A 17,534-nucleotide genomic window follows, 5' to 3' on the forward strand; every position below is an offset into this window, starting at 1 on the left:
GACTAGAGGAGGAGAGTAGCCCATGCGCCGCGATAGCAGAAACGAGAACGCAGGAGAAGGGCAAGCAGGTTCTAGTGAAGAAGTGGAGAGAGTAACGCACAGCTGTTGGAGAGAGGCAAGGACGAGAGTGGCGCATGTGTAGTGTGAGTGCGGACTACCATGCTGCGGGACATACCCCCGAGCAAGAGGTGCACTCGCATCTAAAATTACACAACGTAGAGAAGATCGTTAATTACGACGCGAGCAGACAATGCACCGTGAACTCGCCCACGCACTCTCCACGAAGCTGTGTAAGAGACCATGGCAAAAGGTTGGAGACAAGCAGTTTGCTGACACCGTCGCGAATTTCCAAAAGGGCAAGAGGCAGCGGTGAATATTTGCGGCGGACCAAGAAAGGAGATGGTGTAAAAAGTGCGCTTGACACGGCGATACTGTTGCAGGACACCGTGGCAAGGGCAAATGAGTGCGGCGGAATTGTAACGTCTTCTGCAACAAATAGCTTGTCCTCGGCTTCACGAGCGTCAAATAGCGGAGCGTCGAAAAGCGCTTCGAGCGCCACTTCAGCGCGAAAACAGTCAATGACGGCTTTATTAGCAGAGATAAGTCCCGGTCCAAATGACGTCATGTGAACAAGAATGCAGGACTAAAATTTCCACGACGTAGAGAAGATCCTTAATTACGACGCGAGCAGAACATGCAGCGGCCGGCGTGACGTGGTCCGCGCTGGCGGTACGAAGCGATATGTTGGACAGCGGCGTCGTAATTTTTTGAGCAATCGGCAGAGTTTCGCACTAATAAGTAAAACTTGCCGCACATGTATCGACAAGAGCGAGTGCCTCGATGCCGTCTACATACTCATTAATAACGTACGTCGGGGAAGGGAGAGGCCTTGATCTTATCGCAGGTTACGCAGTTCCTGCCTCTGGAACTGCGGCAATCAGTTTGCCTGCTGCGACTTAGAGGAACGACGGCGCATCGGCGATAGCGAGCGGCGTCGAGGCGATGGCCAGCGGCGGTTGGCAGGAGGGTGATGGTCGGTATATGAAGACATCTGGCCGGGGTTCCGAGACGCTCAGAACGATGGCCGCGGTGATACATACGGGTCGGGTTAGAAGCTCTGGTGGCAGGGACGTTGTCGATGATGGTAATATCGAGCCACGCGGCCAGGTAGCCCACACGCGAAGCATGTTGTCCTGTTGCCGAATGTGCGCCATTGTCCACTACCCTGGAGGTACATGACCTCATCGAGGCGTGTAGTTGGCCGCAGTGGCACGGCGGATGGTAATGGCGCAAAGGACGGAGGCGGCGACCGTGTGGCAACTTCGGCGTAGCTTAGGGGAGCATTTACCTCGGCACAGGCAAAAGGGTTCGGCGCTGGCGAAGTGTTGCGGCCAGAAGGCAGAGCCGCGGAAACTTGCTCCTGTTTCCACTGGCGTATGTTCACTGGCAAAGGCGAAGGTGGTTGGCCGGCTGTTCATGCAGCGAAAGCTGACGAGCGACCTCAGCACGGGCAAACACCTTGATCTGGGAGAACAGTCACTCGAGGTGAGGAGCGCTAGCCACGCTCGAGATGATTTCGTCCCACGCGTGTTGGCGGCCAGTGAGAAGACGCTGTCTTCGGAGCTCGTCGAAACTTTGGCAAAGCTCAATGAGTTCAGAGACAGTGTCAGGGTTCTTAGATAGCAGCGCTTGAAAGAGATCATGGGAAATGCCCTTCATAATGTGGCGCACCTTTGTGCCGCCATCAAGTTGACCCGGCCGCAGAGGTCAAAAATATTGTCACGGATTCGTGACGTCGATGAAGGCAGCAGTCGGCGTGTCCAAGATGAATCTTTTAATTTGGCCGAACTTGTTGCCGGGAAATGAAAACTCAAGCTACAGCAATACACCGTGTACTATGATAGCGGCGAATAGAGCGTGGGCCATCGATAGTAGTAGTAGTAGTAGTAGTAGCAGTAGTAGTAGTTGTAGTACTACTAGTAGTAGTAGTAGTAGTAGTACTAGTAGTAGTAGTAGTACTACTACTAGTAGTAGTAGTAGTAGTAGTACTATCGTTATCTTGTTTCTTGTAATACAAGAAAAAGAAACGGAAGCAAAAGGCGGTTCATACGCCAGACAAAGGCCTCGGTACCTGAAGTTCGCAACACATACACATTCCTTGTACATATGCACAATCGAGAAAAGTTTTGACGCATCATAAATAATAATAATAATAATAATAATAATAATATTAATAATATTAATAATAATAATAATAATAATAATAATAATAATAATAATAATAATAATAATAATATCTGGGGTTTAACGTCCCAAAACCACGATATGATTACGAGAGACGCCGTAGTGGAGGGATCCGGAAATTTTGACCACCTGGGGTTCTTTAACGTGCACCTAAATCTAAGTACACGGGCCTCAAACATTTTCGCCTCCATCGAAAATTCAGCCGCCGCGGCCGAGATTCAATCCCGCGACCTTCGGGTCAGCAGCGGAGCGCCATAACCACTAGACCTCCTTGGCGTGGCCGCATCATAAAGCCACATGAGCGCTAACAAAGGAGTACTGCAATCAACACAACCAACACATGACACGCTTAAGATACTGCAGATACGCAAGTCTTACACACATAAAAAAACAAGAACAGAAAACTCGATGCATCGTGCAACCACATGAACGATAATAATATTAAAAAATATATATGTCTTTTAGAAAAGGATCAATGACACACTTTCCGTACGCAGCAAAAATTTTATACCACGATGCCGCTACAATTTCTGAGCAATATTTCCTAGTGGTGATAAGTTATTTCATTTTTCAATATAATTTCTTTAACTTGTTTTTTAAATGCCTTTAGAGAAGCTTCAAAGTGTAAGCTATTGTCCAACTCATTAACTATTCACATTGATTGGTATTTCACAGCTTGTTTTCCATAATTTGTCCTAGTTGTCGGTAAACACTGTAAAATTGTTCTAGCACGATAACGGTGATTTTCTTCTGGTTTATAGCACTAATTTTTGTGCACCTCTTGTAGTAGTATAAAATAGTATATTTGGTTTGCCCTTAAGCTTTTGTGCTTATAAGAGAGCACTGAAGTGCGCAGCCTATTCTACCAATGTAATTTTCATAACTACGAAGTATTTTCTTTTGTAGAATAATAAGTGTGTTGTATTTTTTTGTTGTTATCGTCCCCCATACTAGTACACCGTAAGAAAGTCGCGAATAGAAGAGGGCATTGTACACATTTTTCTTTCGCCAAAGAGGAACAAGTGATCCAATTCTGCACAGGCATCCTACCGTTCGCGCAAGTTGCTTAACTAAACGATATTCCACGTCAAGTCTTCACTGAACCATACCCTGAGAAATTTTTGGTGTTTTTTTCCCGCTTTATAGTGCCACCGTTAAAGCTTATTTTTAAGTCATATTTTACATGTTTATTTAATGCGCGGAATATAATATATGTCGTCTTCTTGACAATTAACTCCAGCTTGTTTTGTTTAAGCCAGTTTGAGAGTGATGTCATATACTCGTTTACGTTTTTTTTTTCTAGCGTTTCTATGTGTCATGATGTAAAAAAACGCCAGGCCTGCGCTGAAACCGCAGCACAGTCACAGCGAAAGCTGGAAGAGCGGCGTTTCTAGAGCCCGTTAAGCTCTCTTGGGGCTACAATACAAGTACACTAGAAAGGTACCCACTACGCCACAAATCAAAATTTTTGTGAAGTTGGGAAGCACTCACTAAGCCATTATTCGTCATTCTATGGAGACGCGAGGCACCAGCTACACGTCTGTAAGGCATTAGTGCACTTTGTTGACGTGGCGACTGATGACGATGAAGAATTATGGCTCAGCCCTTTGTAATGGGTTGGAATCTTTAAACGGCCCACCAGTTATGTAATTTGCATTGGGTGACGCCCGGCCGATATTTCCCTCTCCCGTCATGCTGTATACGTTGACGTGGAAGAGAGACGGGGGGGGGGCCGAAGAACTTTATTGAGACCCCGAGGTAATGGATCATGCGCTTATGGGCTTCCTTGGCAACCAATACAAGTGCACTTGCGAGGAACCCACTACGTTATAAATCATAGTAATCTTACTGAGACCCCGAGGAAGTGGATCATGCGTTTATGGGCTCCCTTGGCAACCAATACAAGTGCACTTGCGAGGAACCCACTACGCTATAAATAATTGTAATTTTTTAGAAGTAGGGCAGCAGGCACTGTGCCATTTTTCGTCATTCTACAGAGAGCGTTGGTACCTGCTAAACGCATGTAAGGGATTATGCGCACTTTGTTAATTCTGCGCCTGATGACGATGAAGAATTATGGCAGAGCCCTTTTGTAATGGGTTGAAAGCATTCAACAACCCACTCGTTGCGCAATTCGCAATTGTTTGACGCCTGGTTACAGAATTCGCGTTGTACGACGCTTGGTGCTTATTTTAATTTTCTACCACGCTATATTGCATATGCTAATGTGGTTCCTTCCCGACATGAAGCCTGTATAGGACCTTTTTGCAAAGCAGTTTCAAGCACCGGCATGGCTCAGAGGTTGAATACTTGGCTCTCACGCAGACGGCCCAGGTTCGAACCTCGTTCCATCCTGGAATTTTTTTCTTATTTAGTTTTTTTTCTTATTTCGAGCGATACTGGTTACGGACACCGGCGGCGGCGGCGGACAACTACGGCGCCAAAAACGGCCGGAGAAATGATCTCATAACAGCTTTCGCTGTAAAATACGTTTGTGTCGTCTGCATACATAATAAGCTGTGGGGAGGTTGGTATGCATAAAATATCATTTACATAAAGCAAAAAAAGTAAAGGGCCCAATACCGAACATTGCGGAACCCCTTAGGTCAACTGTAAATGACTTGACGTAGCTGTTTTCATTTGCACTAGTTGGTACTGGTTATGTAAATAGTTTTGCAAAAGCGTAAGGGCAATCCCGCGTATGCTGTACCGTGACAGTTTCCGTAATAATATGTCATAATGTATCGAATAAAAGCGTTTTTAAGGTCCAAGAATAAACAAAGCGTAAATTTCTTATTTTCCATGCTTGCAATTATGTGATCTTTATTAATCTTTAATGCTTGCTCAGTAGATTTATTTTTCTGAAAGCCATATTTATGTGTTGTGATAATGTCATGCTTGTTAAAAAAGGATAACAACCTGTCGTGAATAACGCCTTCAAAATCCTTAGATTTCATTTCATTTCATTTCATTTCATTTTATTATACCCCTCAGGGCCAGAGGCATTACAGAGGGGGAGTGGTAACAACACTTTGACACAGAAAACAAGAAACAAAGCAGCGAAAAAAGAAAAAACAAAAAAAGTAATAGAAAACGCACATGAAACAATAGAGCAAAATGTTAATTTACAGTGAGTTTACAAAGAGCCTGAGTATACAATGTTAGCTATGGAATTACGGAACTCTTCATGATGAATAATGTTCACGACGTCCGCGGGAAGGCCATTCCAATCGCGAGAGGTTCGTGGTAGAAATGAATGATAAAAGTGCGCAGTATTACATGAAGGGAATCCGACTTTATGAGGATGATCTGTGCGATGGGATACATAAGATGGCTCAGGGATGAGGCGATCGCGTAGTGCAGGATGATGATACGTCTTATGAAACAAGGCAATGCGTGACACTTTTCTGCGCGATGATAATGATGGGAGGGAAAGGTTTGATTTCATGGAAGTTATACTGGCGGTGCGGCTGTAATTAGAGTGAATGAAACGTGCGGAGTTATTCTGAACCATTTCTAGAGCATAAATTAAGTTTGCTTGGGTGGGATCCCAGACCGGTGTAGCGTATTCCAATTTCGATCTAATTAGTGTTTTTAAAGATAATGTCGTAAGTACTGATACTGGTGTATAATTTGACATGTTGTTTATGCCACTGCCTTTATAAATTGGGGTTACCTTTGCAACCTATAACTGTGCTGGAAACACGCCTGTTGTCAGTACAAGATTTACTATGCAAGCAAGCACCTCAGATATTAGTAGACCTATCAGCTTTAGTTCAGCTGCGGTGATGTCATCTATACCTAGGCGCAACATTGATTTTAAGTTTATTTATTTGGTTAGATATCTCAGCCCTGTCAGTGGGAAGCATAAATATGAAATTCTGTATTGCCGCCGTGTCTTCGAAACAAAAGCCGTGTTCGCTTTCAGAACAACAACTGTACGCGCCCTCATTGACAAAATGACGATTCATAGCATTGGCTAGAGCGTCGCCGCGCAGCACCACGTTTCCTTCCTGTATTTCTGTGATAATATATCTTGCTTTCTTTCTTCCAGTAAGGGCATTAACCATTTCCCAGACCTTCCTTGGGTTATCATATATTTTCTCGAACTTTTTCTGATAACATTTTTCTTTAGCTTTGTTTAAGCCTGATGTAAGTGTGTTGCGGTATTTTTGGTACTCTATGAATGCTTCAGAATCTCGAAAGTACAGAACGTTTTCAAAAAGGTCATTTTTCATTTGAATACGCTTACAAAGTGTGCTGTTTATCCGAGGTTTCCGGCAATTTTTTCTCTTTCGGAAGGACGCTTGTTCTCGAGGAAATGCCTTGTCGTAACAGTGACGCAATAAATTCAGAAACCCATTGCAGGCCTCGTCAGCGTCTTTTACCTTGTATATTTCACTCCAATCTAGTGATTTAATCAGCTGAAAAAATGAATTTTCACTATCGTCATTTATGTTGCGTCGGACGAAGGTTTCCTTCTCTTGCTTTTGGCGTTTCGATGGTATGGGTATAAAACAAAACAGTATCAATGATCGCTAAGATCACTTGATACGATACCGCATATGGTCATCGATGGGTTAGAATTAGTGATACATATGTCGAGTAAGGTTGCACTGTGCATAGTCAATCTAGTAGGATAACATATATGATTTGCACAACCAAATGCAGAAAGCAATGTCTCAAAATGCACAGCGGAAGTATCTTTTACGGCAAGATTAATATTTATGTCCCCCATAATAATATAAGAAATTTTATGAAGTAATGGGGTAGATAGGAATGAGTCTACAAATTCTAAAAAAACGTGTTTTATGCCTTTCAGGCGGCCTATAAACGACAATTGCTACAAGTTTATCCACTTTTACAGCCAGAAATTCAAAATCTGCTGTGATTACCGACAGTTCTAATTTTTGATAAGCATACTTTTCTTTTAAATAAATTGCGACATCACCTCCTTTTCTATCAACGGGGCACAAATGCTCAGGCCGATATCCTGGAAAACAAGGGACATCACTACCATCGGTTAACCACGCTTCGGAGAACATAAGCATATCAAAGTTTACTGCCGCGGTCTCTATAGAATGCTTATGTCATCGATTTTATTTCTAATACTTAAGGCATTGACATGTAATGCAGAAAGCAAGTTGGTAGTTCGTGGGCAACAAAATTTTAGATAAAGAACTTTGTAGTATTTAGGAATTTCACTGAAAACACTCATAATTAACAACGAATAACAAAACTGGTACACAAAAGATAACGAAATCAGCACACTTTTTGTATGTCATCTTGACAGGTGACATGAATCAGAGCAGAAGATTCATCCCTACGTGCAAGCACTCTACCTGCAGAAGTCCAGACGAACTTCCATTTTTTTTCCTTTTTCCTTTGGTTGGCGATTGAAAGCAGCGCCTTGTTCTCCTGAGTTAGGTGTTCATGTACAAAGATGGCAGCCCCTGGGCTAAGACCAAGAGTTAGAGTGTTTAATCTCCTTTTTCTGCATTTTGCCAGGAAATCATTTCTTTTACTACGCCTTACGAACCAAACAACAATGTTCTGGACTGTAGGTTTCTGTGTGCGAACCCAGTGACAAACATCAATGTCCGACGTGTCGACGGTCTCGCCCATGCTTTTCCTAATATTTTGAAGAACAGTGAGCGCATCACGATCAGGCGGTACTCCCTTTATTTCTATGCTATTTGAACGCTGATGCTGTTCTAGCTCCTCACACTTCTTCGACAAGCGCTCATTTTCTGCCTTTAGTTTCCTGTTTTCAGTAAGCAGTTCCTTCATTTCTTGCCTTAATATCTCAATGTCTTCTGCCACATCTTTAACATCATTGCACACATCAGAGCAAAATGACACTCCTTCCTTCAGTTCTTTAATTTCTACCCGGAAATCACGTTTGAAATTTTCAAACGCCTTGAGCAGGTCACGTAACTGCTTAGAATCTGTAGTATATTTTCCAGAGCCCTTACTTCGCATTTCCAAAATGTCAGGTACAATAGCAATGACGCTCTGTTCGGCAGCAGTGCACTCCTATGCCAGAGAAACAAATGAACCAAGCCTCACCTGCAAAAGCAGTAGGTTGAGTGTCAAAAGTACGCATTCCTTGTACACTGCTGTCGAACTAAGCGAGCCGCAGGATTCCACCGTCTTTTCTACTTTTCGCCGTTGCTCTCCCGGTGTCAGCTGACCAGATGGGCCCGTGCGCTGAAATGGCTGCGCAGAAACACCGAAGCGATGCCCGGGCTTCCAGCGTGTTCACCTTGTTTTCTTGAAAAAACCGCGGTCTTTCCACGACGCTCAGCAAAGCGCAGGCCGATTGACAGGGAAATCTGCAAAAGCAGTAGGTTGAGCGTCAAAAGTACGCCTTCCTTGTGCACTGCTGCCGAACGAAACGAGCCGCTTAGTTCGGCAGCAACTGCTCATGGATGGGACGCGCCGTCTCTTATGCATCATGCATCGAACTTTCCAGCCTTATCGCTGGTGGTTGCGCAAGCTCTGGAATAATCTTGACTATTCGCGTGATGTGTTCAATATTGACAAAATTCTCTACTACAATCTGGAATGTTCCCGGAAATTCTGGCGTGGCCCGCGCAAGTCAGCGATCACACGTGGAACGGGCCAGTTACAAAAACATACCGAAAGGAGCGTGCGTGGCAATATCCTCCACGTAGCTGGTGAACGTTTCACCTGTTCGCTGGGACCAACTTCGTAGGCGTTGTTCTTCCCGATGTTTGCGCACACCAGGGCGTCCGAAAGCTGCTGCGATGTTGGTTTTGAAGGTCATCCAAGTGGGGAATTTAAGCTTGACTTACGTACCATGTATCTGACTTACTTCCAAATGAGATTCTAACCGTCGCATCATCGGCACCTATGCTAGATGTAATAAGAGAATCATTTACCTAACAGAAGATCTTTTGGCATACTCTTACGTATGCCAAAAGATCTACCTGCTAATTTATTCAAGAAGTTATTTTAATGATAATTTGATTGTTAGCATAAGTACTCTCTTTGCTGTCCCCCATCTGCATCCCATACATTACCTAGGCATCTGCATATTTTTTGCCCGTCTGTTTACTGTAATATCCTTTAAAGCCTGCTGCTAAAATAAGTTGTCTGTCTTGTTCTTATTATTTTAAGTGTCTGCGTTACTGCTACTATTTGCATATCTACATTTAATGCGTGTTTACTGTTATGTCAAGGCGACGTTGAGGACAATGGTAAACAAATCTGAGCGTGCCTAGCATTTACGGTAACAAAAGTTCTGCTTACGACTTAGTAAAATAGCGAACTTGTTTGCATTTTAATAATGCCAATTATTAAAAAATTCCTGAAGGTGTAAGGAAGGGGATTATAGAAACATAACACCCAGTACCTCATTTTTTTCATGATCGTCCTCACGAGCTCTTTTATGCTATTTTCCATAGGCACTGAGTTTTTTTATTCTCGTACCTTAATATCTAAATAGACGATACATCATGCTCTATTGTCATAGCTTTCAAAGGTACCGCCTATATCGAGATTATGTAAGGTGTTCCGCGTAACTAGAACCAAATATTTACAAAGTGGCTATCCTCAACTGAATAAAAGCGACGACATGGTGTACTATAATGTGGCTCTCGTTTTGGCATTTTTATGTTGTGCTTAATTTGTTATTGAAATAAGATATAATATACAACATTTATGATATTCACTTTAGGGTTTAAGTGTGTTTAGTTGCCTGGTAGAGGTCATCCCAAAAGGACCGATCCAATTTTTTGTGGAAACGTACAGGGGTGAGCAAAAGTATGCAGAACACGGGATCGCGTGGAAGAAGGCATCGATGCACCATCTAGCGACGTGATGCCTGCTGAGGTGCGCATGCGCGTCCCGTCGTACCAGTTGGCTTCTCATGTCGCTCTGTCTGAGACGGTTACGGCGCTCGTAGCCAAAACGACAACTGGGTGACGCTTTCTCTGCTACATCAAATTTGCGCCGTTCTTTTACGTAGCGGCTGCTACGGGGCCGGTTCCAGCGCCGCTCTTGAGTCGTTTTGACATCGGTTGATTAGCCTAACTAGGCGTAGCTAGCATCGCACAACCTGATGAAGCCAAGCGCACAGAATTAGGTTTTCTCAGCCCAGCTTGTTTTTGTTGGGTTACGCCAAGTTAAACCTAAATGAGCCTAGTTAAGTCAAAGGAGGTGTAGCGGAAACTAATCAAACCTAGATGAGCACGGTATCACCTTATAAAGTAAGGCGTAAGTAGGAAGCACAGTCGAGATTACTGTTTTCATGTTAAGCGAAGTTAAGCTTAGATGGGCCCAGATGAGTCGAGGTAAGTATGGCCAAATCGAATAAAGCATAGTTGATCATGCTATCCCTTAGAGGGCCCCTCACCAGGCCACATAGCAAATTTTAGTTAGACGTTGGAAGTTGTTGTGTGCCGAATGAAGAGCAGTATGCCGCAAGAATTTCAAATCGGTTCATTACGAGCTGAGAAAAACAATAATTTGTAGCGGCGCGAAACCATGATGCGAGGAGGCGAGTTTCAAACCCTTGCCACTCGCCCCGTATAGCCTTCGCAAGCCAAATCCCTTCCCTGCCCTCTTCACTTGACACATACGCATGAACACGTCATGCGCATGCATGGTCACGTGCGCATGACGTGCCCGAGCCAGCCCGAGCACGCGAGCGGCGTTGCACGGCCGCTACATTTTTTTTTTATGTAGCGGCCATGGGCGTTTTGTCGGCGGTCTCTGTGGTGTACTGCCTGTTTCTGCGGGACAAGCATGAAAGTTGAGACATTTGTACGGGCACTAGAGTGGCGGTATCATGAGCCAGTGCCGCATTAAAGTTTACTTGGACGCGGTAGAATAAACGAGCATAATGAGTGCTCGAACCCGCCAGAACATTACTTTCGTTTCCAGGGCTGGCGTCTGCTCGATGCGCTAGCCGCGGGGACACGAACGCATAGGAAAACAGGCACATTAGCCCCGCATCTCTCTGCAATTCACGAAAAAAAATGAGAAAGACGCACACATTCCCTTTGTGTGTCTCATTATTTCTCTCAAGTTTTATTAATCTATTCAAGCAAAACATTACACAAACTAGACATGTCGTGCCAAATAATTATCGCCGCGTCACGTGCTACTGTTGGCGTCATCAGAGCACAGTCGTCTACGTAGAGGAGCGACGTCACAGCACTACCATCTACGTAGGGCCATTTTCTCATGTACATCATCCCCTCATTCTCTAAAGCGCGCGCTCGCGAGAGGAAGGGCAAGCAGCGTTCACCTTGAAATTTGACCCATTTCCGCGGCGCGCAGCGTTGCAAAATTTGGCAGACGTGATCGTGAACGCCCAGTGTATGCATTGCGCTCGTTAGCTCAGAAGTGTCAAACCTGGTGGGGGGCCCTTTAATTTAGCCGAGCAAAGTTAGCCTAAATAATGCAAACCGAATCGCGGCTAATTAATCCAAGTCGACTTCCCCATGAGCCCAGAGAAGCCAAGCCCAAGAAGATACTAATTAGTCCTTACCAACTCCATACTAATTAAGCTCATTTGTGCGTACGTTGTGTTACTTAAGATGAATAATAATTACGCCTGACTAATTAGCCTGAGATCCAACTAATTATCCTGAGATCCACACCCTAGATACTCGGCTTTCAATTGATATATTTGGGCTAATGATGCATAACTAATAACTAAACTAATGAAGCAGCGCCAAGATAAGTATGAATAAATCTGACTAAGCATGGTTGATCATGGCATCATCAAACTGAGTCGATCATAATTAGTGCGCATTAATGAATATCTCAATAAACCAAATTAATTAAAGTAATTTGAGTCAAATTCCCATGAGCTCAGAGAATCCAAGCTCAGGAAGATACTAATTACTCTCCTAAATATTTGGGTTAAATGATATATTGCTTATTGCATACATGCATAATGAGATTTATCTATACTTACCTTGGCGTTGCTTAGTTACCATCACTGAACACTAATGAATTGAGAGCGCTTCGAAAAGCACAAAACCTTCCCGGCGGGTTCAGACCTTGCGCCCTCAACATTTTACTTGCAAGACAGGGTGTGCAATGCCCATATATGATTCACCGCGCGGAGAGCTAGCGAAGTCTCTGCGACCAAGCTGACCGGACCTGACGCACGCTAACACGACTCCCCTTTATACTGCCGCATCCTAACAATCGCATGTATCTTCTTCATATGATATACCTTGATCTACCTGCCAAGACATTGATGCAGAGGAGCTGCAGGTACAGCTGCTGAAAACATCGCGGACGGCACAGAATTGTCTTAATGCCATCAATAGTGTGCGAATGTCTCACTTTAGATCATTTTAACCAGTCCAGGCATTGTGTCATTCGTTGCAGCGTGCATACTATTCTTATTCATTTAGCTCTCGTATGCAGGTGCACACAAACACACACATGTACCGACCAACATACACGCACACACAGAAACAGTATGGTTTACCTTTGTAATAGAGTGCTTGATAAGCAGGCGGCTTCTTCAATAAGGTTTCCGCAAGAAATACTCAATAACCTATTAAACTACTTTTGTTTTCAGTTTCTTTTCACGGGCCGTAGGATCTGGATATTCGCATCATCTCAACCTGCAGTCTATCATGGCTCTAATGCGACATGCATCTTTTATAGAACGAGGAACCTAACTAAAACTAGCGTCACCTTGCGCTACCAGTTCGTCGCGAACATGACAGTGTGAGTCAGCTTTGCGACCTAAAAAAAACATGGGCGTGATCTTTTCCGATGGTCATTGTCGTCCATGTTAATTTTGCGTTATCGTTTGCTCGACTTTGCTGAGCGAATCATACCACCTATAATGAATGTTCCTTTTTCTTCACTTCACAACACTTTATTGGTTTTTCTTATGTAAAGTCGTTCATTTTTCTGACGTTATATTTGCTGTGGCTAACTGCAATACCTTGAAAGCAGTGGGAATGGGACTCCGACTGTTTGTTCCCGTTATACTGGCAGCGTGAATTGCACGTACAAAAATCTTTATTACGGAAATACCCAAGACGTGCCAAAACTTGTTCGCGCGTGCCTCTTCAGGCGCGCCTTCACCTGCGTGGCATGACGTATATGCTTCGCTACGTCATTAAGGAATGCGCGATCAAAAAAGGAGAAGGCAGGGAGGTGAAGTACAAAAAAGGACTGATTGAGTACAAGTTTGTGAAGCGAATAGTAGTCTGCAAAAAAATCCGGCAGCGAAGGAAAGGAAAGGGGTGATGGATTCGCGCATATTACTCACCCTAAATTAGCGTAAGAATATATTCTCTGCATAGTGAGCCGACGTCTAATAGTGACGGCGTTTGTGTAGCACTTGCATGACACTCGCCAATCATCCAGGCATGGTAATGCGACAGAGAGTGCAATGTTTATCGAGTACAGAAGCCGAATGCATATTCTGTTCCCTTTTTGCAGCCGCGTACATCCAAAGTAGCACTGCCTGTTATTCAACATACACAACTGAAGGCAACTCGCTACCAATGCCCACGAAGGAACCAGGATTCAGTGAAGTGAAACATCGCTGATGTGGAAGAGAAAGAGGAAGAGATGAAAAGAAATAGCTCCTTTTAGTCGTCCTTTTCCTCCTCCTTCTCCTCAGTGATATTTCACGTCAGTAAATTCTTGCTAATAGTCAGTGCTTAATTCAATATTTCCACTGGTGCAGCGCTCTAAACCATATTCAAGGAGTTTCACTGGATCTAAAGACAGTAACGATAATTATTTCGAGTGTCCTACGTATTGAAAGCATGCTATGCTTAAGACCCACGCAGTGGTTGGAGATTGCACAATAATTTCAACCTACTAGGGTTAGAAACGATTTGTAGCGCAGGAAACACAGACATAAATTAAGACAGTATGCGACGTACGAGCACTTGTGTGTCGTCTCCTGCAGTATTTTACGTCTGTGTTTTCTGCGCTACAAATCATTTCTGATGTGCAACCAGGAGGTCCAAATCGTCACACTCCTGGGGTTCTTCGAGATGCATTTTAGAACAATGCATTGACGTTCTTGTACTTCGCCACACCGCTGTTGCCGTTACCATTGCGGCTAAAGAGACCCGACATTGAACCCAGGTCCTCGAGCTGAACACCCCAACACCTTTGCTGCTAAAAGTACAACGGCGGATGACGAAAAATCACGTGTAAAGTGTTGCAATCGCCTCGCACGGTCGTACTGCAAAGCGGAACGGGAAAGCTTTGTTCTGCCTAAGCAACTTTTTTTTACCTAAGCATCGTCATTTATCCCACAACTACAAGGAAAAAATACGGAGTAAACCACGTGGCCGCTATATTTGGTATTGCGGTGTGCTTTGACGACATCGTATGTCAGCTGCATAAGCGTATTTACCAGGGAAGTCTGGAAAAAAAACGCTGGCACTCCCGTCTCCCCAACACACACTCTCAGAAGTAGGAGGTGTTAAACCAAATTTTTTTAGCGTGGACACTACCAGCAGCATACGGATAAGCCAACAACCCAGGCAACCTTTCCTTTCAACAATACAGTCACATAACTAAATAGGTATTTTTTATGAGCTGGTTTGCGCAGATACACATCATGACACCGGTTTCACAGATAGGGCACGCAAACTCGCCCGTAAAGAGGCTGCGGGACTTGAGAGGACATAGTGCCTATACAGACAACATGCGTGCATCGGCAGCGCCACCCCTAAATCTCTTTCCAGTAGCCGTCGCATGCGAAATCATTTGCGCTTTAAGTATTGCTCGTTTAGCGCTAGCTGGGACGCGTTCAACGCTGCTGGCGAAGTGTGCGTAAATATAACCTCAACGAAAGTGTTGTGAGTAGACGAGCGTCGAAAAAGTAGCAGTAAATGGCACTGACGAGAGGGAAGATTTCAAAGCGGCAACAGCACGAACGAGAGAATGCTTCATCGCACAAATTTGGATTGCAAACTGGCGGACTGGTGCAAAAGTCTTGCTATATTTTGAAGTGGTATACAGTAAACCCACTGCATATGGCTCTAATATTGAACTCTAATTATTAGTTCAAGATTAGAGTGCCTTGAAGAGGCTCTAATCTTGAACTGAAGTGTATTATTGTTCGCCGTAGACGTGATCGCATGCGGTGTCTTGAATTAGAGTGTCCTGTTGCCCACAAACAACCGCGCCACCAAAACAGTTGGGTATGTTAGATTAATCGATATCGATATGCATGTGGTTGCTCTAGCTCTCGTCCTAGGGAAGTAAGCTGATTTGTGTTAAGGCAGATAGGTAGTACAGAAAATACTTTTCATAAGTCCAGAAATTTTTGGGTGTGCTTCTGAGTGGCCCAAGCACCAGCGAAGAAATAGGGACCTTGGTGTGGGCCTGTAGCCTGATGCGAATGAGGCACGAAATAGGCAAGGCGCCTGACGTACGTACAGATTCTCTAAAGGGCAATGCATGGCGTTGTTACAAAGGATGTTTTAAGAAATGTGTCCAAAATTCGAAAAATAGAAAAAATACCATATCGACTCATTTCCTTCATAATCACCTCTTCTCTATCGGCGGGCATCTAAATATAACTAAACACATGATTTAAGGCAGTCATTGTTGAAGTTTATTTATTAAGCTTTTTGCTTAAGAGAAACAGCTAAGTGGGTTGAATTGAATTAAATTCCTGCCAACAAAAAGCCCCTTGTCGCTTTGAAATATCGAAATCTGAACATTGGTAAATTTTACGGAATAATAAAATTTCACAAATTCCGACGGCTAAACCAAAACAAAAGCCCCGAGCAGCGCTACTACTATGCTCTCCCTAAACGTCGAGGAGTCCAGATTTGGTGAAGGTCGTACAATACATCATCGATCTTGTGTTCGAGGACTGTACATGCCGTAATATCACGCTGTGCACTCTCACTTAGTTAATGAGGAACTTTCACCACTGCAATGGCTGTCGGAAACAGTTACGTCATTCTTGTTGTCTGCTAGGGCGTGGCAGTGGCGCTCAGAGGGGCTTCTATTTCACCTGTGAACTTGGTGAAATTTCGTCACTCTACAAAAATTTCCACAGAGCGTTTTTTTAGAAATCTACAAGCGGCACTAGGCTCACCCTGCCTGATTTCGTTCTTTCTCTTTCCTTCCTTCCTTGACATGGCAACCTGGCCCTTCTAAGCAAAATAATAATCATGTTAAGCTTCAATCATCCACGCAAATAAACTACCTAGGCACTGAGGATGTCTGCCGCCAGAGAAGAAGTAATAGTGAAAGCTGCGAAGAAGCATCGCATTTTATTTAACTTTCCAGATTTTCAAAGGCACTTCTTCAAACACTCTGTATAAGGCATATCAGGAGAATCGTTTCATCTTTTAAAGCTCAAGGTGGTAGGCACGTGCACATATTAAGTGCGTGGGCTTCAATGCTCTCATTTGTGCGTTGTTCTTGCTTTTGCGTTAGATGTCGCGAATTCGGAAGACGAGAACGCTGTGTTAATATTACTTTGCCCATGCGTGTTTTCAGGCAAAGAAAGACGGTGCAGGCTCAATTGCTAAAGGACTACCTTCCCAGCATGAACATGACCGACTGGAATGGTGAATAACGCAGAATATTTTTATTCGGTAGTGCATATGTATGGCGTCACAATAGAATAAAGAGTGCACCAAGGAATACCAGGAACACAGGCATTATACATTGCGAACTTTGGTCACTGTTTTATCGGGCTATCGTATGATTTAATTAATAAAGCCACGCAAACTGCTGCATTGAACTAAGCAATCAATCCATTTTGATTTTATGGCGCTAGCTACTAGCTTATACTTTCTTTATATCATCTTTCTTTCTTTTGTTCTCTTCCTACATCTTCTTTCTTTTGTCTTCCTATAATGCCCTCTGTCTTCGTTTCCCTCGTCCTAAGCCTTACATTGCCATTTATGATGGACCGTGACGACGACATCACACGCCGACAAGCCGAGACTCTAAGTTCTTTCGCCCCTAAAATTAAGCGTGGCTCTATGGAAAACGCCAAAGAACTGAGGAACTGGCGCCCAGCAAAAATTTAAATTAAGTGAGAATGGCTGTCCCAGCTCTGGTTGTCATTGGCCTTTGCGATAGCAGAGCCATGACTACTTTTGTTGCGATAAATATTATATGGACACCCGCCACGGTGGTCTAGTGGTTATGGCGCTCGACTGCTGACCCGAAGGTCGCGGGATCGAATCCCGGCCGCGGCGGCTGCATTTTCGATGGAGGCGAAAATGTCTGAGGCCCGTGTGCCTAGATTTATGTGCACGTTAAAGAACCCCAGGTGGTCGAAGTTTACG

At 44.0% G+C, this 17,534-nt stretch overlaps 1 long non-coding RNA gene across 3 annotated transcripts in view; it reads left to right on the forward strand.

Moving 5' to 3' along the window:
* The window catches only part of LOC119399825 (uncharacterized), a 47,878-nt gene that overhangs the window by 17,075 nt on the left and 13,269 nt on the right, over positions 1–17,534 (forward strand). For all 3 annotated transcript variants that reach the window (XR_007416928.1, XR_007416930.1, XR_007416929.1), the window contains exons 2-3: positions 12,815–12,966; positions 16,735–16,805. This is a non-coding gene — a long non-coding RNA (uncharacterized LOC119399825). The remainder of the gene's footprint in view (positions 1–12,814; positions 12,967–16,734; positions 16,806–17,534) is intronic.

Source organism: Rhipicephalus sanguineus, chromosome 7, assembly GCF_013339695.2.
Source record: "Rhipicephalus sanguineus isolate Rsan-2018 chromosome 7, BIME_Rsan_1.4, whole genome shotgun sequence".
Taxonomy (NCBI): Eukaryota; Metazoa; Arthropoda; class Arachnida; order Ixodida; family Ixodidae; genus Rhipicephalus; species Rhipicephalus sanguineus.